The following is a 23,736-nucleotide window of genomic DNA, read 5'->3' on the forward strand; positions in this document are numbered from 1 at the left end:
TGTCCTCACACACGACTTGGACTGAGTGCCCAAAACTGTGATGCTCAGCGTCCCTGGAAGAACTCTCATTTCCCATTCACAATAGCCCAGTATTACTCAGCCTCCTCTTATGCCACAAGGAAAGGCAGAGACAACACACCAAGGTCATGCTGGCCATCTCTATCCATGTCAAAGACATCGTTTCCATGATACGAGTCAGGGTGATCCAGATCAAACCTGCGATCCTAAGATCAGGAGTGAAGAGGACCCTGTCAAGAATGTGGGAGGGTTCTATCCTGATTCAAGTTTAAAACACAGTAGAAAATAATGAAACAGCTTAATATGCAAGAAGAATCAATCACTAGATGCAGCATTCAAATTCTATCTTTCAAGAAGTCTTACAAATGTCAAAAATAAGTAATTGCCAATTACAGTGATCTGAATGGAACGGGTGACATGAAATACTTTTCTTTACAGTAATGCAAAAATACTTATTATCATTTTATGTACTCACAGGTAGAATAGTTTGGATTGATTTTATGTTATAATTGGCTTTGTTTTACTTTAATTCTACTCTTCATACAGTAGTGTATAGGTTAGAGCAGTACCTGGTGCTCAGGGCTCATTCAGTCAATGTTTTTGAGTGGCAAAATGACATGAATCAGAAAATCTGCAAAGCCACCTTTGGATAAACCACTGCATTTGTCTTTTGGTGAGGAGATGAGAGAAGTACCAGGAATGAGTGAGGCTCAGACAACTTTTAGGCTAGCCCCACTCCTTACATCTAACTCAGGGGGACACTGGGCAAGTCCCTTTACCAGTCCCTCAACTGTAAAATGAGGTGGTTGTACCAGAAGACACTCAAGTCCCTTGTGGCTCTCATGGGCTATGACCCAGGTTCACAGCTTGGGAGGAGCTTTTAGCTGGAATCCAATGGCACAAGACCCAGGTGGAAACGAAGCTGCATCAGTCCCTTAAAGATGAGGAAGTCAGAGCAACAGGGTGAAAGAAGGCAAGAGAAACTCATCTCTAATGACAATTCTCTGCATCTAATCAAGGTCTAGCTTATCTCTTCTTTTTAAGAACTGAGAAATAGTTTGTTGATTATCATTATTTGCAGAGCAAATCTTTACCTGTTTCCTATTAAGGGTGGGGGCCATAGCTTATTCCTCTTGTCTTCGCACAGAACTTTGCATGTGCTTGGTGCATACCATCACATCCACATCTGTGTGGGAGGATGGGGAGAGGATAGGAGGGAGGGGCTGGAGGAGGATCCGGAGGAGGGTGCAGAGGAAGAAATGTGGATACTGTAGTTGGTTTTTAGGTGGCCAGTTCAGATCTTGCAAACTCTAACTTTCCTTTATGATGTTCAATTCCTAAACCAGAAATACTTTTTCCTCTAATCTTTTTATAAGGCTAGAACATTTAAAAATATATATAAACCACTATTGAAATACGTGTAGGTTCTTCAAAAAGTTCATGAAAAAATGCATTAAAAAATGCATATTATAAAAACCAACTATGCATGGGTTTCACAAAATATTTTGCACCAAATAAGGTTGTACTAATTTGTTATAGCATGTCTGAACAGGATCTAGTTTGATGTATTAAAAAAGATAAGACGTCAGTTTGGAAAAAGCCTCCATCAGAGCAACCCGAATTCTGATAAAATTGAAGCAAGAACAAACATCAAATTTATGATGAAGCTTGGATGGAAGAATGGTGAAATCATTGATGCTTTATAAAAAGTTTATGGAAGAAATGCCCCTCAAAATCAGCAGTTTACAAATAAATAATTTGTTTTAATAAGGGACAAGATGACGCTGAAAATGAAGCCCTCAGTGGCAATCCATTCACATCAATTTGTGAGGGAAAAAATCATCTTGTTCATGCTCTAATTGAAGAGGACCAACAATTAACAGCAGAAACAAGAGCCAACACCATAGATATCTCAGTTGGTTCAACTTACACAATTCTGATGGAAAAATTAAAGTTGAATAAACGTTCCACTCAATGGGTACCAAAACCCTTGCACTCAGATTAGCTGCAGACAAGAGCAGAGCTTTCAATGGAAATTTTCAACAAATGGGATCAAGATCCTGAAGCATTTCTCAAAGAATTGTAATAGGAGAGGAAATATGTCTTTACCAGTACCATCCTGAACACAAAGCACAACCATAGCAATGGCTACCAAGAGGTGGAAGTGGTCCAGTCAGAGCAAAAGGGGACCAATCCAGGGCAAGTTTTTTGGGATGCTCAAGGCATTTTGCTTATTGACTTTCTGGAGGCCCAAAGAACTATAATGTCTTCTTATGAGAGTGTATTGAGAGTTAGCCAAAGCTTTAGCAGAAAAAAACACCCAAGAAGTCTTTACCTCAGAGTCCTTCTCCACCAGGACAATGCTCCTACTCACTCCTCTCATCAAACAAGGGCAATTTTGTGAGTATTTTACTGGAAAATCATTGGGCATTCACCTTACAGTACTGATTTGGCTCCTTTTGACCTCTTTTTGTTTCCTAATCTTAAAAAATCTGTAAAGGGCACCTATTTTTCTTCAGTTAATAATGTAAAAAAGACTGCATTGACATAGCTAAATTCCAAGGACCCTCAGTTCTTTAGGGATGGACAAAATGACTGACATCATTGCTTTAAAAAGTGTTTTGAACTTGATGGAGCTTACACTGAGAAATAAAGTTTTTGTTTTTAATTTTATCTTTTAAGTCCATTTTTCCATGAACTCTTAAAATTCCCTCATATACATTATTAAAAAATCATTTTTAATGCTAATTCAAATTCTTCTTCTGTCCCTGCAATTATAAGCTTAGGATAATATCTTAGGTTCTTACTAAAATGAAGAGAAATAGATTCCTTCCCAATTCCCATTTCTCTCTGTCAGCCTGCCCATTTGTCTGTCTTCTGGCACCATTTGAACCCATGAGGTATCTTTGACATTTATATATCAAAATAAAATAATGACCTATTTGAAATAAAATTTGTGTCAGCTACTTCTATTCCTATTTTAAAATGAAGGACAGAGTACTGGTCTATTTTGTGGCTGGGGTAAAATAAATCGTAGATCAAGTAATAAAATTAGTTAAATGAGGACTTTGAGATGGTTTGATGAGCCAAGGACCCTTGCAGAAGGGAAGAATGGACTGATTATTTGCAGTCTCTTCATTGTTGGGTTAAACCCATCAATTTTTAAACTATCAATTTGGCATCTTTCATAGGGACAAAAGTCACTCCAAATTGTTTTTAAAATGAAGTGTCAGATTCACTTTGAAGTACACACTGGGAATTCCTGGAGTACAAAAAACAATGTGAGAATTATTGATCTTAAGATCCCATTTGATTACTAATTCTATTAAGCTTGGGCTATGGAGTTTATAACAATATCGTTTAAATTTGCTGTTACCAGTGGAATAAAGAAAAATAATCTCTAATGGTATTTCTGAATGAGAGACTGTTCATTATTATTGATTTCTCATCACTGATTTTCCTCCTGAAATTTCTAAGCAGGTTAAATAAGTTGTAGCTTTAATGAATGAGAGTTCTGAAACACAGGATAAAAGGCAGGCATACAGCAATTCCTGACACTTTCTCATTTTGCCTAATGATCCACTCAAATAGTACAAATAGTAGGGGTTTCCACCCTCTGATCATGACAGGGTCTGGTATTCAGTACTCCTTCAGTTTTGAATGACAATCCCCCCAAATAAGCCTTACCCACTCTGAACCTGTCCTTGTGAAGCAGGCTGAGAAAAGTCCAGAAGGATGTCAACAGTTTAGGGGAGAGGAGCAGAGGGAGGGGCAGGGTGAAAGGAGGAAGTCCTTTTAGGTACATCTGCCAGGGTACTTGAAACTTTGGTTATTATTATTATTGTGATATAAACAGGTAATACGAGACCTACTATCTTAAAATTTGCAGTGGACTGTTCAATATTAACTATATTCACAATATTATACAACAGATTTCTAGAATTTATTCATTTTGCAATAATTGAAACTTTATAACCATGGCGAACTGAAGAGCAACTCCCCACTTCCCCTTCTCCCAACCCCCTGGCAACCACCATTTCACTCTCATCTAAGTGGAATCATGTCACATCTGTCCTTCTGTGATTGGCTTATTTCACTTAGTATAATGTCCTCTAGGTTCATCCATGTTGTAGCATATGGCGGTATTTCCTTCTTTGTTAACACCCATTAATATTCCTGGGGGTATGTGTGTGTGTGTGTCCCTCATTTTCTTTATCCACTCATCTGTCAATGGACATTTAGGTGGTCTCCACATATCAGCTATTGTGAATAGCGCTACAGCAAACCTAGGAGTACAGATATCATTTTGACATCATGATTTCACTTCTCTTGGAGAAATACCCAGAAGTGGAATTATTGGAACATATGGTAATTCTATTTTTGATTTTTTGATGAAACTCTGAACAGTTTTCTGTAGCAGCTGCACCATTTTACATTGCCACCAATAGCACAGGGCTCACTTTACCAGTTATTATCTGACTGGATCCTTGAAACTGGTTGAAGGAAACTGTTATCCCATTCACTAGGTATAAAAGAGAGACTCAAGGAGATAAGAAACTTCCTGAAAGTCAAGGGCACGTTACTGATAATTGACACCTGACTCTAAGTCCCATCTTTCTCTGACCCTGAAGATCACATACCACTAAAAATAAGCAAATAATTATTCATCACTACAAGTGGCCACACTTGCCTTGACACATGTTAAAACAGCACTAATTATGGATTTTTGATAGCAGAGACTACTGAGGATGCCCATGTAGAGTCGATCCTGAAAAAGTTGGTAATAGGAACACACGTCCACTGTTACATATTCTGGAGTTTGATAAAGTTCCCATACTGCATGGATTGCAATACTGTATGAAGAAAGATGCTTCAATTCTATTAAATGTTAAGACATTAGAAAGGCCCCCTGAAGAATCCCTGTGTGTCTTGGAGTAATCACTTGACAGTGATGGGCACTGATGTTCCCCACTTACTGATGCCTTTCATATTTTATGAGCTGAAGGGCTCCTTCCCTTCTCTGCTCTTCTGCTGTGGTCAGGAACTCTGCTATTTACATCTGAAACTATCACTTCACATTCATCAACTCACATCCTACATAAGACAAAAATTGTCCAGTTTGAATGTATCAAATGGTTTCTAGTTTCATTGGCAAGATGTTTTTGGGTCTTACTAGAATTTCCGAAAAAGCACCTTGCAGACATGATGCCATTTGGTGAGGATTCTTTACCTTCCCTCTTGCCTTCCTTCAGCCCCAGAACTCTGGCCATGGTTTCTCCTCCCTGTTCCTCTTCCTCCCACTTCTCAATGGGCCTAATCTCCTATGACTCTCAAGGTTCAGCATCGTGTCATTGGAAAATGCATTCAATAGGGAGACAAGGCTCTCGTTGTGTCTCAGCCACTTGATGGCTGCTGCTGAATTGCCTTCAGTTGCTCATTCATAAAAAGTGGGTAATAAGAATTGCCTTCCAGGCTGGGCATGGTGGCTCATGCCTGTAATCCCAGCACTTTGGGAGGCCAAGTTGGGCAGATCATGAGGTCAGGAGATCAAGACCATCCTGCCTAACATGGTGAAACCCTGTTTCTACTAAAGAAACAAAAAATTAGCCGGACGTGGTGGGACGCACCTGTAGTCCCAGCTACTCATGAGGCTGAGGCAGGAGAATCGCTTCAACCTAGGAGGCAGAGGTTGCAGTGAGACCAGACACTACTCCAGCCTGGGCGACAGAGCAGACTCCACTTAAACAAAAAAAAAAAAAAAAAAAAAAAGAGCTTCATCAAAACTTAATTAGATGTAAAGGTCCAAAGATGTTAAAATCCTTAATGAAGAAAAAATCTCAAAACAAAACAAGAATTGCCTTCCAATTTTAAGAGGTAGTGGGACTCAAATTGTGAGGCTGCTTTAAAGCATGGCTTGCTATACAAAGTTAAAGTATATACCGACTCTGCAAAGAGAGGGTGGGCACTAGAGTATTGGTAGATGGGGGATTCCAATGACCCAGGAAAATAATTTTGGTTTTGAAGCCAGACATTCCTATGTTTAAATCCTGCCTCCAGTAACTTTAGAGAAGTTAGTAAATATCTCTGTTCTTTAAATATCAGGCTATTTATCGATAGAATAGGTAAGACGAAACACTCCCTACACAAGTGTTAACAGGTGCTGAGATTGCTAATAAGATATACACACATGCTCAGGGTCTGTCACAGAGTAGACTCCAAAACCAATGAGATTTTCTTTTTTTCTTATTTTTTTCTTACGATTAAGGAGAAAACACCAATTAAAATTATCGCTGGGTAAAGAAAGTGGCATTAAAATAGTAGAATTAAACAATCGTAAAAGCCAAAGAGAACTCGGATAACATGTAATCAGAGTATCCATTAAGCAAGGTCAAGAGAGGTAACGTGATTTGCTCAAAATCGTGTACCTGTGCTATAGATATATATTCTATTTTAAAATATATAGACTGTATAATGCCTTCTGAAAGAAAAATTTTATCCTCTTAAATTTTTGCGGACTATTCTAAGAAAAGTGCATATTCTCTGAGCATATTTTTCTAAAAATCAAAAGGGATTAAGCGGATAAAGGTAATTTCTTGTGTATGATATGCTTACTCTGAAATCCGTATGTTTTTATTTTTTCATTTTTATCTACTTATTTATTTATTTTGAGACAGAGTCTCACTCCGTCGCCCAGGCTGGAGTGCAATGGCACGATCTTGGCTCACTGCAACCTTCACCTCTCAGGTTCAAGCAATTCTCCTGCCTCAGCCTCCTGTGGAGCTGAAATCATAGGCATGTGCCACCACGCCTGGCTAATTTTTTGTATTTTCAGTGGAGACGGGGTTTCACCATGTTGGCCAGGTTGGTCTCAAACTCCTGGCCTCAAGTGATCTGCCCGCCTCTTCCTCCCAAAGTGCTGGGATTACAGGCATGAGCCACCATGCCCAGCCCTGATATCAGAATGTTTTTTAAATGTTAACAATGAAGTAACTGATCATATGTTGCAAAAGATCTCTTACATCATCAAATTGTGTCGCTGATGTTAATTTCCTGTGGACATAACTAGAAATCTTTTGTGTAGTTGCTTAATTTTGGTAAATTTTAAAATCTAACTATACGTTGGGGACAGTTGTGATTTCCATTTGGAAACCAAAAACAGATGAAGTGTCACAGTTAAGGAATTTGTAAATGTTCACTTTTTGATTACTGATTATGGTATTGAATGTAGACAGCAAACTTTAGAATATAGTTAGGCCTTCATTTAAGGTCACGTTTTATGAAAGGTGAAGCTTTGTCATCGATGGGAATGACCTGGGGGACCAATGCAGAAACATCTGGAGTACACAGTTCCCTCAAAGTTGAGTTTCATTTTTATCCAGAGCACAGAACTGAGCAGTCATCCTTGATACCTCTCTTTTCCTAACAACCCAAAATCACTGAGTCATCTTGCCACACGAATTTTATCTGATTATTTTATTTTTCATATTTTTGAGACAGAGTCTCACTCTGTTGCCCAGGCTGGAGTGCAGTGGCACAATCTCAGCTCACTGCAAGCTCTGCCTCCAAGTTGAAGTTATTCTCCTGGCTCGCACATGGATTTTACATCATAGTATCTCTTAACATTGTCCATTTCTGTCTACTCAACCATCACCATCATGGTCCAGGCTGCCTGTGACCCTGCCTGGGCCACAGTGTCCTCCCAGGGACAGTCAGGCCGTGTGTCTCCTCCTGGGCCACAGTGTCCTCCCAGGGACAGTCAGGCCGTGTGTCTCCTCCTGGGCCACAGTGTCCTCCCGGGGACAGTCAGGCCGTGTGTCCCCTCCTGGGCCGCAGTGTCCTCCCAGGGACAGTCAGACCATGTGTCCCCGCCTAGGCCACAGTGTCCTCACAGGGAATGGTCAGGCCGTGTGTCCCCTCCTAGGCAACAGTATCCTCACAGGGACAGTCAGGCCATGTGTCCCCTCCTGGGCCACAGTGTCCTCCCAGGGACAGTCACGCCATGTGTCCCTGCCTGGGCCACAGTGTCCTCCCAGGGACAGTCAGACCACGTGTCCCTGCCTAGGCCACAGTGTCCTCCCAGGGAATGGTCAGGCCGTGTGTCCCCTCCTAGGCAACAGTATCCTCACAGGGACAGTCAGGCCGTGTGTCCCCTCCTGGGCCACAGTGTCCTCCCAGGGACAGTCACGCCATGTGTCCCTGCCTGGGCCACAGTGTCCTCACCAGGGACAGTCAGGCCGTGTGTCCCTGCCTGGGCCACAGTGTCCTCCCAGGGACAGTCAGGCCATGTGTCCCTGCCTGGGCCACAGTGTCCTCCCGGGGACAGTCAGGCCGTGTGTCCCTGCCTGGGCCACAGTGTCCTCCCGGGGACAGTCAGACCATGTGTCCCTGCCTGGGCCACAGTGTCCTCCCAGGGACAGTCAGGCCGTGTGTCCCCTCCTGGGCCACAGTGTCCTCCCGGGGACAGTCAGACCATGTGTCCCTGCCTAGGCCACAGTGTCCTCCCAGGGAATGGTCAGGCCGTGTGTCCCCTCCTAGGCAACAGTATCCTCACAGGGACAGTCAGGCCGTGTGTCCCCTCCTGGGCCACAGTGTCCTCCCAGGGACAGTCACGCCATGTGTCCCTGCCTGGGCCACAGTGTCCTCCCAGGGACAGTCAGGTCATGTGTCCCTGCCTGGGCCACAGTGTCCTCACCAGGGACAGTCAGGCCGTGTGTCCCCTCCTGGGCGCAGGGGCCTCTGAGTGTTCTATTCACCTCCATGCTCACTCCCCTCCTGTCTATTCTCCACTCTGAAGAAAAGGAGATTTTTCCTGTGTGCAACTGTGATGTTGCCCTCACTCTACCCTTACCCCGAGAGCCTCTCCATGGGTTCCCATTGCTCTTAGGAAGATGTGACCCGCCACGCCCTGCAGGACTAGGGACATCTCCCACCTCTTCCTTCCTCTCATCTGCCCCCTCCCAACGGGACTTGGCCACATGTTTCTGCCTAGAATATTCTAACAGTCTTCTCACCATTCTTCATCTTCTACTCATCCTTTAGATTTCAATTTGATCTCAGAGCCTCAGAGGGCTTGGCTGACCTTGCTGGCTTACACCCCACTGTCAGAGGCTGTTACCAGCATCTCCCACCTACCTACCCCTAGGTTTCAGAGAGTATGCCCCCATTACATTTTTACATTTGCTTATGTAGTTACAGTTGATTCTTATCTCGCTGTCTGACTAGGTATCATTAGTTCCATATTTGCCCATCATCAAATCCCTGGTGCCTAGCACACTGTGGATGCTTAAGGAATATTTGTGAAATGTGCTAATGGATGAATGAAGACATGAATGAATGGGTAGTGAGCACACATGTTTATCTACAATCTATCATGTGAGTTGCACCCTGGTGCTGAGCTTCTGCTAGTAGAAACAGTCTGCAATATATTGCGCTTATCCTTGGCCATATCATTTCTTTGTCCAGTGATTCCCCTGGGGTTTGTCATGGGATGGGGAACAGACTTTGTACATGCAAAATGCCAAATGCCGACAGGAGTGGAAACCAAGACTCTCTTGTCTGTAGCAATCTGTTCTACCTCAACAATTTTCAATGCAGTCTCCACAGCCTCCCTGGGTTGCTTTCAATTTTCTCAAGGATTATCATTTTAACAATAATTACATTTATGGAAGGGGTGTCAGGGTCCCTCATGATGAACAACAACCACCAAAAAGTCTTCCCATGACCTGCAAGGCTGTGGCATCTCTGCTCCTGCCAACTACACCGTCAGAATTCCCAACTGAGCACTGGCCGTTCCACCCCATGCCTTGAAGACTGATCACCAGAGACACAGGTACCTGAGGAGGGGCTCATCAGGCAGACCAAATATGCAGAAAATGAGCTTCTGGATCTGGAGATTTTACTGAAAGAGTTCCGTCTGTTACAAAGCAGATTATTTTATTTTATGTATTTTCGAGACGGAGTTTCACTCTTGTTGCCCAGGCTGGAGTGCAATGGCGTGATCTTGGCTCACTGCAACCTCCGTCTCCCGGGTTCAATTGATTCTCCTGCCTCCTGCCTCAGCCTCTTCAGTAGCTGGGATTATAGGCACCTGCCACCATGCCCGGTTAATTTTGTATTTTTAGTAGAGATGGGGTTTCTCCATGCTGGTCAGGCTGGTCTCAAACTCCCGACCTCAGGTAATCCTCCCACCTCGGCCTCACAAAGTGCTGGGATTACAGGTGTGAGCCACTGCGCCTGGCCACAAAGCCGATTATTTTCATCTGCTCATTTCTTTTATGTCCACCTCAACTGTTAGGAGCTGAGGAAGGCCAGAGGACAGGCTGTGTGTGGCTGTGGAGTTAGAGAAAGCGCAGAGGCATTGGGACTTGAATAGTGCATTGGAAGATATGCTCCATTTGGGTGGCTGGGAGGACAGGGGTCAAAGGTAACAGATTAGGAGAAAAGGGTCAAAGGTGAAAATGGGGTACAGAACATTCGTGGGTTTGTGCTATTTGGATGCTGGGGCAGATTCATCAGGAAGAGCAAGTGGGCAAAAAAACTGGGCATGTGAAGCAGAGGGCGAGGGCTCAGGTGCCGTGTCACAGTGGCTCTCCCGAAAAGATGTTCTATCCCCATGGTAACCGAATTAAGCAGAGTAAGGAGTCTTCATTTTTTTTTTTCCTAACTGATCTAGAGAAAATTAAATTTTCAATTTACCATGAATTAATATGCCTTTTTTATAATGCAAAAGTGTTATATTTAAACTGGGGGTGCTATCATACAACCATTATCTCTGAAAAGCGCTCGGCCCGCTTCCAACATTGTTCATCCGCTCCTGTTTTTAATTCAGTGGAGGTTAATAGCAATTCTCAGATGCCTTCACATGGCCGGCTGGAACGAAGCCATGGTTTCCCTGGAACGAAGAGAAGATCTGGAAGGCTCAGAGAGTAATGAAGTCATTATTATAACCATTTTAATAAAATTTTCAATAGTTAAGCCACCTTCCTGTGATTTATTGTTAAAAAACTAAGCCACTGAGTTATAGGACTGAAAAGGTCAACCAATGAATAGGCTGCACTTAACAGAAGTAATAAAGGAAGAAGAGAGGCTGGGTGGGGAGGAGAGGAGCTATGTGAGAAGTTGTACTAGGGTCTAATGCCCCCCAAATTCATATATTGAAACCTAATGGCAGTCGGGCACAGTGGTAGGCTGGGTGCGGTGGCTTGTGCCTATAATCCTAGCACTTTGGGAGGCCGAGGTGGGTGGATCATTTGAGGTCAGGAGTTTGAGAACAGCCTGGCCAACATGAAGAAAACCCACCTCTACTAAAAATACAAAATTTAGCTAGGCAAGGTGGCAGGCACCTATAGTTCCAGCTACTTGGGAGGCTGAGGCAGAAGAATGGCTTGAACCCGGGAGGTGGAAGTTGCAGTGAGCTGAGAGCGCACCACTGCACTCCAGCCTGGGTGACAGAATGAGACTCTGTCTCAAAACAACAATAAAAGGAAACCTAATGACCGGTGTGACTTTGTTAAGAGGTGAGGACTTTAGTGGGTAATTAAGTAACGAGGGTGAGGCCTAATACAAGCAGGAACTCCGTTTTCACACCTGGCACCCAGAAAATGCTCTTCAAACTTGAGTTTCAATCGAGACCTGTACATGCTCTCCACACATATGGTCAAACTCTGTTTATCATTAATTCAAGACTACCATGAGATAAGGAAGAAAGCAGCCCCCCAAAACCCACTCACAGAAGAGCCCCTGGAACTCTAGAAGAGCCACGGAAAACCTTGTTCGTGAAAGCTCTGACCTGTACTGTGCCCGAAGAGCATACAGGTATTTCTGCAGGACTCTGCAGCCCAGCTTAGCATACGAGTTGTCTCAGTCCATTCATGCTGCTATAACAAAATACCTGAAACTGGGTACTTTAGAAAAAACAGGAATGTATTTTTTCACAGTTCTGGAGGATGGAATTCCAAGATCCAGGTGCTAACAGTCTCCATGTCTTATAAGATATAGCATCTGGTGAGGGCTGCTTTCTGCTTCTCAGTGGCATTTTATTTAACTTTTAATTTAGGCTCGGGGCATATGTGCAGGTTTGTTGTAAAGGTAAATCCATGTCATAGGGAGGTTGTGGTGCAGATTATTTCATCACCCAGGTACTAAGCCTAGTGCCCAATAGTTGCTTTCTCTGCTCCTCTCTCTCCTCCCACCTTCCCCACTCAGCTAGGTCTCAGGGTCTGTTGTTCCTTTTTTTTTTTTTTTTTTTTTTTGAGACGGAGTCTCGCTGTGTCGCCCAGGCTGGAGTGCAGTGGCCGGATCTCAGCTCACTGCAAGCTCTGCCTCCCGGGTTTTTACGCCATTCTCCTGCCTCAGCCTCCCGAGTAGCCGGGACTACAGGCGCCCGCCACCTCGCCCGGCTAGTTTTTTGTATTTTTTAGTAGAGACGGGGTTTCACCGTGTTAGCCAGGATGGTCTCGAACCCCTGACCTCGTGATCCGCCCGTCTCGGCCTCCCAAAGTGCTGGGATTACAGGCTTGAGCCACCGCGCCCGGCCTATTGTTCCTTTTTTTGTGTCCTGAGTTCACATCACTTATCTCCCACTTGTAAGTGAGGTGTTTGGTTTTCTGTTCCTACGTTCATTAGCTAAGGTGTTTTCTGACTGTGTCCTCACATGGCAGAAGGAATGGCAGAGCAGAAGGGGCCAGGCAGCTCTCCGAAGCCCCTTTTATAAGGGCCTTAATCCCATTCATGCTAGCAGAGCCCTCAGGACTTAATTACTTCCCCAAAGGACCCATCTCTTGATACTATCACATTAGGGTTTAAGTGCCAACCGGGGAAACATAAATTTAAACCATAGCACAAGTCTAGCAAACCAGATTTTGGAACTCTAGTTCTTGAAATGCACAAGAATATAAAGCACAGGGGGAAGGCTGTGAGCTCCAAGGCAAGGCAACCGGTGGTCTACAGGGACAGACAGCCACCACAATCCTCGGCAGAATCACAGAATCACAGAATGGAATGAAATGGTTTGGCAGCCTTTGCTTAAGAAAGTAGGCAAGCAGGCCGGGCGTGGTGGCTCACACTTGCAATCCCAGCACTTTGGGAGGCCGAGGCTGGCAGATCACTTGAGGTCAGGAGTTCGAGATCAGCCTGGCCAACATGGTGAAACCATGTCTCTACTAAAATTCCAAAAAATTAGCCAGGTGTGGTGGCAGGCGCATGTAATCCCAGATACTCTGGAGGCTGAGGCAGGAGAATCGCTTGAACCCAGGAGGTGGAGGTTGCAGGAGCCAAGATCACGCTACTGCACACCAGCCCGGGCAACAGTGTGACAGTGCGAGACTCTGTCTCAAAGAAAAAAAAAAAAGTAGGCAAGCAAATAATACAGTTCAAAAGGATTCCATTAAGACAACTGCAATATTAAACAAAAAGCTCTTCAGTGGGTAAGCTTCAGTTACCCGGAAAGTTCTTCCTTCCTCAACAATGCCAGATGTTCATGTGCATGTGTGTGAAAATGGTTATCCACTATCACGGCTGAATCAGGTTCAGGGAGTAGAGAACCATGATGATGTGTACTGTTGGGCAAAGAAACAGTGACTGCTACAAACCTTTCTGAAATGTCTGACTCCCACTACTGCCTGAGTAAGTAGATATGCTGGGTGGAATCTTATCTTTGGAGATGAAAAGCACTCACTACTGAGTCTAGATGTCCATCATCCTGAGCAAACGACTTCATTGTTCTGGCCTGGGGATGAAGGTCAAGAGGATGGCAGACAAGGGCTTCATATCATGCTAAACTGAGAATTTATGCAGACCTTTTTTCCCCACCATCAAGTCTGTCTTATGACTCTGCATGAGTGAATAATCTTAGGAAGCAAAATTTCAGAATAATTGAGATTTAGTGTACCCCAAAATCTGCAGAATACACAGTTCCCAAAGACAGGCCCACTATGGGAAACCTGTGTAAGTATATTTCTGCAATATGTGTATAGAAATGCAAATTTCTGATCTCCTCAAGCCAAATCATTCATTCATTAAATTCTAGCACTGGCTTTTTTGACAATCCTTTAATTTTGGCTCATCTTCTGGGAATTGGAGATGGCTACATATATTTAAAGTACATATGTTTGCATTTTTAGCCCTGCTGTTTAATAGAAAAGTGATTTACAATTCTGGACTGGCAGAGATAGACTCTGTGCTGGTGCAGTGGAGCACTTCCAGAGAAACTAAAGATGGTTTCTGAGCATGAATGATATGTCCGCATGTAAACAGGAAGACAAGGAAAATGATGAATCATCTCTTACCATCTCTTAGTACAAAGCTGCAGACTATATAATTTAAAATTTACTGTACTGCCAGCAATACCCATATAATGTGATCACACACAAAGAGGCTATCAAATACATTAAGAAACTAAAGCAATATGAAGGTTTCCTGCAACCTGAAGAAAGCCTATGAATAATTCACATTTCCATGCATGAGGCCATCTAAAGGTGACAACGACGTGTGCAGGGCACCCAGCTCTGAGGAAACCGATGAATTAGCCAAGTAATCTGATTTAATATCAAGATGATATTTTGGTTACCTTGAAAGATAAAGCTGCCCCTTCACATCTTTGAGGTACTCTGTAAACCTGGGCAGTTCAGGGTGACAGGAACTGTAAGGCTGGGCGAGGTTGTGTGGATTAGGGACCCCGGATTCTGGTGATTCTGGCGCTTCCTGCATCTCTCCCACTGCCTTTAATGGGCAAAGGGCTGCTTTACCAGGATCCCAACTCACCCTCTCTTCAAAGACAATGTCAGTGCATAATCCATCTCAGCACATGGACAGCTGATAAAATGGGGGAAACGATGGTAGATGAATTGTAAATGCGAAGGGCTTCAGCCTCTCTTGATTTATTTGGCTTCTTTTTTGGTATATTAATTATAGTCAGGATGCTGAGAGAAATAAGGTTTCAGAGACAGGAAACCACAGCAGAGGGTGGAAGCAGAACCACAGGTCATTCACTCCTGCCAGCTGCTCCAGATCTGACCCCACAGGCGCTCTGGTCCTCAGCCCTGCCCTCAGAGACCAGGCTTGGGCAGCGTGGAGGGACCACGCCCTTCCCTCTCCCCCTCCTGGGTGGTCACAGCAGGGCTCTTTGGCTCCTCTACCCTGAGTTGGGCAGAAGGACATGGAATGGACTAGGAACTTCACTGTGCCCCTGTCAGAGTAAGAAAGGGATGAGGTGGGACTACAGCCTTGTGGAAGGTTTGAGCATTACCTGTACATTTCCTTAATAGACATCTTATTTGCACTAGCCTGAATGAGGGAAAGCTGGCTAAAGATGTACTCTTTATGTTTTTACAACAATATGTCTGTTGATAGCTCATAGGCTTTCATTTAATTTTAGAAAATATAATTTTGTAAGAAGAGGCCCACCCTACCTCCTAAATAATTAAGTTTATGTCTAATACACATGGAATCTTACTGTCCAATGTACACACTAACATCCCAGAGACACGTTATTTGCAGTTAACAAAAGCACTTAATACTTTAAATTTGAGTTTCTATTCCATCCCATTTCATTCTTTTCATGTGGGTCAAATGATCTGTGCTTCCATGCAAACCAACATCTGAAATTTCCAAGGACCACTCTTACTTAACATGTGCTAGACATAGCTTCAGAGCCCAAACTGTCTTTCAGATGAAGTAACCCTGCATCAATACTCCCATGAAAACAGGTGCAAACCCTCAAACTGTCCTTGTCATGGGGTGACCACTCCCTTCTTTATCTGTTTACCTTTGTGCCTTTGCCAAAAAGTATTTGAGTGCTGTATTTATCAGTGGGGAATTTGAGTTCTTTTTTTTTTTTTTAAATCTGTTTCCTTAAAGTGGAGGCTTGTGTGTAAAATTGGACAAGGTAAGCATTTCTTTCACCTTTTGTTGGAAGGGAAATTGTCTAAACATGAAACACCCAATTAGGATTAGAATAAATCTCATATTTCTAATTGCTTCCTTAGATATTTTTTTCCAGAGAGGTTTCACTTCCACAGTTAAATTTCTACAGCAGATTGAATTTAAGCTTTAACACATATATGAGGTTTACAATTTGAAAATTAAAAAAAAAATTAACACAAAAAACATGAACTCTGCTCAAACAACAGCAACAAAGAAGTTGTAAAGTCCACTTTACCCAAGGACACAACCTCATGTAGGACAGATTCTCATGAATGAAGATGAGCTGTCTTCCTCCTGAAACTCAGTGCCTGGGAGAGCTGGCACTGATTCCCTGGGTAATACATTAATTATCCCAATGGTTCTGTAATTTGAAAGGGAGTCCTTTAGAAAAGAGGATCATCATATACCCTCCAACCTCCTTATGGATAAAGGTGAATTTGTGAGAATCTCTGGGCCATTTGCTACCAATCCCTCTCCTTTATCCCTCCCCAAAGCCATGAGATCCTGAAGACCCTGCCCTAGTCCTCAGACCAAGCGTGAGCTCTATTCCTGGAAATGGCCTTTCCGCATACCTCAATCTGCCAAATCCCTACCTTATGATGGCTACATGGCCACACCCTTGATTCTGTATCCTTAAGTAAGAGTCATTGTTCAGTGCTTTTCCAGGGGACATTTAGTAGGATCCCTATGGTAAGATCTGTTATTGCCAAAAGCTGTGGCAGACAGTCTCTGGGCATGTCCACAGGGGATGAATCCCAAGAGGCTTGCCCATCCCTGATTTCCCAGAGTGTGTATTGGTTGTGTTCTCCTTCCTGAGTTAGCTGAGCACTCAATGGGTCCTGTGGGGTCCCTGGAGCCAGGCTGCTCTGGGCTTCTCCTCTGTTCAGATGCTCAGAGATAAGCTGACTGCCAACTGGGCATGTGCTCACAGAATCTCAACACTGCTGTGGTTCCTGGCAGAGGAAGAGAAAAAGAGGACTGACCAGAATGCAGCTGTTCACTGGGCCCAGGACTGCCCCCTTTACAGCCTCTTAGAAGAAGCAGTAGGTATCTACTATAAGACAGATTCACACTGTTGTTTGGTTGGCTGGTTGAATAATTCAGCCTACTATTCAGAAAATTCCTCAAAAGTACCCTTGCCCTCCATATCACTCAGCTACAGAGACTTAATAAATCAAAGAACCCAGCGACCCAGAGAGGGGAAGGTGCTGTAGGCCAGTGTTTCTTTTCAAAGTGCAAATAAACTATTTGGGGATTTCCTCACCATGTTGATTCTGGGCCAGCCTGCTTAGGTGGAAGCTGAGATGCTGCATTTCCAAAAGACTCTCTGGTAACACCCAGACGCTCTTCCAGATGAAAGGATAGGAAAGGCCCTTTCTCCCCCTGCCATTATCAATCTACTGGGAGAGACAAGACAAAGTCTATCTCTTCCCTTCAAGTGTGACGATCTTAACTGGCTTCAAGAAAAGAACTCTGGTATTAATATTCTTTGTTTTGTTTAACCTCCCAAACGATTCACACATGATAGAGCCTCTCAACTGTCTCTCAGTTCTATAAATCCACTTGATATAACTCAAGTCTCCCCATGATATGGTGTGGCTCTGTGTCCCCACCCAAATCTCATCTTGAATTGTAATCCCCACCTGTCGAGGAAGGGACCTGGTGGGAGGTGACTGTATCATGGGGGAGGTTTCCCCCGTGCTGTTCTCATGATAGGAAGTTCTCATGAGATCTGATAGCTTAAAAGTGGCTGTTTCCCCTGCATGCTCTGCCTCCTGCTGCCATGTAAAACATGCCTTGCTTCCCCTTCGCCTTCCACCTACCACCATCAATGTAAGTTTCCTGAGGCCTCCCCAGCCATGCAGAACTGTGAGTCAATTAAACCTGTTTTCTCCATCAATTACCCAGGCTCAGGTAGTATATTTACACACTGTGAAAACAGGCTAATACACCCCATCTCTCTTTAAATGGAAAGGCCACTGGGGGGCTAACATTTATTAGGCTGCCTCTGTACAGCAGGAAAGAGTACGTCAAGGCTTACAACAACACTACAAGACACATACTTTGTTTTGAGACTGGATCCCACTGTGTCACCGAGGCTGGAGTGCAGCAGCAGCATCATGACTCACTGCATCCTTGACTTCCCGGGCTCAAGCCATCCTTCCACCTGAGCCTCCTAAATAGCTGGCTAATTTCTTTCTATTTTTTGTAGAGACGAGTCTCACTATGTTGCCCAGGCTGGTCTCAAACTCCTAGACTCAAGCAATCCACCCACCTCAGCCTCCCAAAGTGTTACAGGTTACACCTGTAACGTAACAGAGACTTAATAAATCAAAGAACCTGGCGACCCAGAGAGGGGAAGGTGCTGTAGGCCAGTGTTTCTTTTCAAAGTGCAAATAAACTATTTGAGGATCTCCTCACCATGTTGATTCTGGGCCAGCCTGCTAAGGTGGAAGCTGAGATGCTGCATTTCCAAAAGACTCTCTGGTGACACCCAGACGCTGTTCCAGAAAGGATAGGACCTTTCCTATCTTTTCTACTCAAAAGTAACCTGTCATGTTACAGGTGTGAGCCACCATGCCTGGCCAAGATACATATTTTTATCCCTAGTTTACTGATAAGGAAACAGAAACTTGGAGTGTTTAAGCAATTTGCTAACAGTGTCAATCAGAAGTAGGCAAGGTGGCATTTGGAGGTGGTGCCGTTTGAACCCAAGTGTGCCCAACTCTTTCCTCTCCACATCACAGTGGCCGTTTGTTTATTTAATCATTCCTCATTCTTTCAGTTAACACAGCACCTGTGATGTACCAGGCACTGGGCTGGTGAATTCTCTGCAGCAAAGACCTCAGAGGTTATGCGAACCCATGAGCGCATCAAGTCCTTTTCTGGAGGCTCCACATCAAGAGCACATTTCTTACATCTCTATTTCAAACATTCTGATGTAAAATAGATGTTGGCTTCATGCTTTGGTGAATAAATTGGGTTGCTGAAATTTTCAGAGAGCCTTTGGTCTTGAAATCCCCGTCGTTCTGAACCTGAACACATATCTGAAATGTGTGAAGTGTGCTGATAGTGTCTGTCACCGTCTCAAATAAACAGCGACTTCGCTCCTCATCAGTGGTTATGCCTGCAAAGCCTTGAGTGTTTCTAGCCAGCTGTCCTTGGGGGCTTCATGTTTTCTGCTACTTAGAGGCATGATGTTGTTACTGGAAAAGGAGGAAGTCGATAACTCTCAAAGACCATCTTCCCATTTGCTCACCCCTCGTGTTGCTGGTGAGCAGGGAGGAGAGTGGATTCTGTCTTGAAGCGAAGGCTGCTGGCTGGGAAGTTGCCTTCCTTCTGTCCCTGCTTTTCCAGGGTCTCCTCCCTGGCCTGTGTTCAGGTTGTCATGTATCATCTACCGAATGCATTTGTCTCGAGGGACTGCATGACGGGCACAAGTAAGACTGCTCCTTGATTTCAATTAATTCACCCAGGCTAAAGGAGAGGCTGTGGGGATCAGTCATGGTGGGGGGGGGTTTTCAAACCTTAATATGTGAAAGTGCCACAGGGCACACACAACTGTGGAGACAAACAGAATGCTCATCTTCTGGTAGGCACGGTGGTCAGACTTCAGATGGCCTCCCAGCTCTGTGTGTGCAGCTTCTTGGATGTGCATTGCCAAGGGCACCAATGAAACTGAGTGGTTGGATACTTTTGTATCCACATTGCATTGGGAACTCTTTGTCTTTGCGGCAATTCCTCACTGAACACTCAGGGTTGTGGCAAGGAATAAAAGGAACAGGCATCAACTTGAAAACACGTGCTTTAACTCAGGGCAGAGAAACAATGAGTTGCAGGCTTCATGGCCTGGACTACCTCTAGGAAACTGGTTATATGATTTTTGTTTATATACATATGTCAAATAATTTCTACACATTCTGAAATACAAGTACTGAATTCCTACTTGCAAACTCTCTTCCCCTGGCCCTCTGTCAGCCCTGACCCTGACCAGGGTGGCTCCTTTTTTGAAGCTGCAGGTCTGGATTATGTCTACACTTGGAATCATGTTCCCTGGTGGCAAGTGAGCTGGCTGAACCCACACTGCCTGGACCATCAGAGCAGGTGCCATCTCCCACCTGTGGAGGGCACAGCCCTTCGAGAGCAGCAGAGGTTTCTGAGCAAGTGCTGATGTCTGGTCTTTGGCTGTTCCCCTGCCAACATTGTGTGTTCCGATGCCCTTGCTCCTTGAGCGTTTTTGTAGAATGTCTTCTGGATCTCCTCTTTGTCCTGGGGCTAAACTTGTCCTTGGGACGTGAACTCAGAGATGTCTCTGGGATGAGGTCCCCCTGCCTGCTCTGAGGCCCGAGCTAGTACCCGGCCTGTGTGCTCCTCAGCATGCATCCTGCTCTTCCATCATGGCACCTGCCACCTTGCATTCTAACAATGACTCTGTGTTCTCTCCCAGCTGATTGTGGTTTTCAAGGTCAAGGATTTTATCCTAGATGAGATTACATATTAGGTCCTCAATAATTGATGGTTTCAATAAATAAATAGGGCATTCATTTCCACTTACACAATAGGTGACCAAGAAGCACTTGCTGATTGATTGAACTCTGAGACCTTGATCATCCTCATGCCCCCCAGCTCTCCCAGGCCCTGGGTGCTATAGCATCATATGTCCATGCACTTAGGGCTAAAGGGATCCCCGGCACTGGAATCATCTTCCATTTCCCTGGATTGCTTTAATCACAGAGGAAAAGTTGGTCAAGTTGGAATTCTCAATACTAATTATTTAAGGCAAACAGAGTCCTTGTTTTGTGAGCATTTTGAAGCCTCATTTATTTTTCATTTATCTTTCTGGAATTCCTATGAGCTAGATGTCTTTATTTTCTTAGGGAATATTGCAAGGACATGAGTAATGCATTTGGTATTTCTTTTAAGGTATAAGAAGTTGAAAGCGCCTGGGGAAACTGTCCTGAAATGAGAAAATCAGCGTGTTTTGGAACATGAGGCTGTAGGAATATGATAAGACTTACTAACGTTTTCTGAAGTTGAAGTTGTCTCCACAGAGAAGAGGCAGGCATAGGAGTGGTGGCAGTTTCATACTCGAATGTCCAGCACTGACAAGCCATGTGGTGGGGGCAAGGTACCCACCCTGTCTGGGCCTGCCTTTCTCATGTATAAGGTGAGAAATACCCGCCTGCCCCCAATGCCCAGTGAGGGGCAGCTGAGATGAGGGAGGAAGGTACAGGGCGCTGTGGCAAGGCTATAGAAGGAGTTTGAGAAATATCATCCCTTCCCAACTAACACCACATCAATTCATAATGGGGAGGTTTAGCTTCAGCGTGAAAGGCCTCAAGACAAGGCTGTCCCTTCCCTGTGTGGACCCTGATGAGGGCAGGTGGAAGCCTGGGGTTTCATCACCTCCAGCACAGACACAGAGGAGAGCCAGCTGAAAGCTGCAGCATGGACAGCAACTTGGTGACTGCAGCTGTGCGAGGGCCACCGGTCCTCTGAGTAAACAGTTTCCACAGACCAATGCCTCCTTGTGCGTATGGAGGTGGAGAAGAGAGCAAAGATAGGGCCCTGGGATTATCTGTTCTGAAGCCAAAAAGAGAGCCATAAATGTGCATTTCTTCCCCGGTACGGGTGAAAAGGTCATCAAACGCCCTTACAAACCAACAATTCATTTTGAAAGAGCAGGATTTTCCCTCTTTCGCTGATCCTAGCATTACATAAACGACATCAACTGATAACCCTTCCCTCTCCTGACTTCCAGAGCGAAGGGGTCAGGGAAGAAACATGGAGATGAATGTGAGGGGTGCTCGCTGGAAAGACCCAGTGACTCCCTGACTCGAGTATGGAATCCTCCTGGCAGATTTCCTCCTCATGTACCTACACCCAGGTGGGGGCTGTCTGCTGGCTTATTCCCTCCGCCAGTCATCCCGTATTGGCCACATCTGGATGCTAAATAATGCTGACGCTGGTTCTGTACCAGGAAGAGAGGAAGGAGATGGGCTTCTCTGTGCTCTTGCTTTCCTAAGACAACCAGGTTCAAGTAAGAGGAGGCACTAACAGAAGCATCTGGGAAGTGCTGAGAGCCCAGGGTTCCTGTGGCCTGTGCCAGCAGGATGGATTCAGTTCGGGCAACAGTTTAGCTCCCAACTCCCCTATCAACTAACTGAGCGGGCACTCCAGGCCTGTTTCTTTTTCCATGAAATGAGAAAGATTATAAGATTATAAGATTGCTTTAGGATCAAATTGGATGATAGAAATAAAGTGGTGGGCACTGTCCCTGGCATCTAACAATTACAGCTGACTTTTTCCTTTGTCTTTTTTTCCTTTATGCACAATTACCACTATAATGGTTCTCTTCTCCCTCTTAGATAAGTTGCTCTTTCTAGGAACTCAGGGTGTCTCCAGCTCGGCCTCCCTTGACAGACTCCAATTTTCAGGCCTCTCTTACCCCTTCTTCTACCAGCATGTCTTTGCCTGTACCCTCAGGGCTCGTCCAGGTGCCTGGAGGTCGCTTCATTAACTAATTCCCATAAGCTGTGTTTTGCTGACTGTGTCTTCTATTTGCCAGACAACACACTGAGGTTAAATAATAAAAATAACTAATGTTATTGTATCGAATACACCAGACACTCTCAAGTTTTTCCCAGGTATTCATCATAGAATCCTTCCAACACTATTATGAGGTAGGTACTACAATTATTGCTATTTTAAATTGCGCCAGAAGTCTTCCAGTTAGTAAGAAGAAAAGCTGGCACTCAATTCTGCAGCTAACCCCAGAGTTCAAGCAACTCACTAACACAGTGTCGGATGAGAGAATTTTAGGCACTGGAAAGGATAGGTTTGTTCAAGGAAGACCCCAGACACCTCGGGACATCCTGACTCCTGCCGTTGACGGCAGGCCCGTCCTAATGACAACGTGGACTTCTGAGGGCCTGAAGGAGAGCAGCCTTGGGAGAGCCACACAGGTTCCCCTTGGCTGGACAATGAGGCAGCAATGGTATTGATCCTTTTCAAGACCTATTTCCCCATAATGAATCCCTTTCTTTCAACAAATGACTTCTCTTCACCATCATTTGGTGGAAAATTGAGAGTAATGAGGTTTTCTCAACCAAGCCAGAGAGGGTGGAGTTTGAAGATAGAGGTGTCTCCAGGCAGCACTTGCAGCTTCCTCACTTGGATGCCCCTCCTGGAAGTCCTGTTGCCTTGGACACATGTGCACTGGGGTCTAACTGCAAGCATATCTGTTAGTGCTTTCAGTCAAGGGCCAGGCATCCACGCCCTTTGACTGTCTGGTCCCTCCCTTTGGCAAGCAAGAATGAAGAACTGCAATCTTAATATTCCTATTCTTGAACCGATGGCAAGCATTAGCATCACAATGATGACTGATGCACATTGTGGATTCCTGACCTGGCTTTTCACAGTATCCAGAAGTAAAAAGCAATTTCTGAACTCACTGTAGGAAACGATCATGATTCATGGTGGTTTGCAGCTGGGCTTCTTTACACTTAAGAGATTGTTTCATGAGGATGGAAAACTAGGTACCTTTGGATCTTATTCAGTCAGAGCTGAAGAAAGGTTTTTTTTTTTAACTTCGACTTGTTCACAATAGCTGAGAGTTACCAGATTTTAATCTAGAGTTACTAGATTTTAATCTCTACAGCTACTAGATTTTAAACTAGAGTTATCACCACCCACTAAACCCTCAGGTGATAATGGGAGGCACAAAGGAACGCTGCAGAAAGGCACACCTGAATGGAGGCTGAGTTTTGCAAATAAAACCTGCTTCAACACGGAACC

General features: G+C 44.4%; 1 protein-coding gene and 1 long non-coding RNA gene across 5 annotated transcripts in view; both read right to left on the reverse strand.

Annotated features, from left to right (window-relative positions):
- LOC105474942 (dipeptidyl peptidase like 6) overlaps positions 1-23,736 on the reverse strand; it is a 1,161,442-nt gene that overhangs the window by 664,475 nt on the left and 473,231 nt on the right. The window lies entirely within an intron of this gene.
- Positions 1-23,736, reverse strand: part of LOC139362678 (uncharacterized) — a 74,494-nt gene that overhangs the window by 16,626 nt on the left and 34,132 nt on the right. Inside the window, exon 2 of the long non-coding RNA XR_011621832.1 lies at positions 1-23,718. This exon is cut by the window's left edge and continues 16,626 nt beyond it. This is a non-coding gene — a long non-coding RNA (uncharacterized lncRNA). The remainder of the gene's footprint in view (positions 23,719-23,736) is intronic.

This window comes from Macaca nemestrina, chromosome 4, assembly GCF_043159975.1.
Source record: "Macaca nemestrina isolate mMacNem1 chromosome 4, mMacNem.hap1, whole genome shotgun sequence".
Classification (NCBI taxonomy): Eukaryota; Metazoa; Chordata; class Mammalia; order Primates; family Cercopithecidae; genus Macaca; species Macaca nemestrina.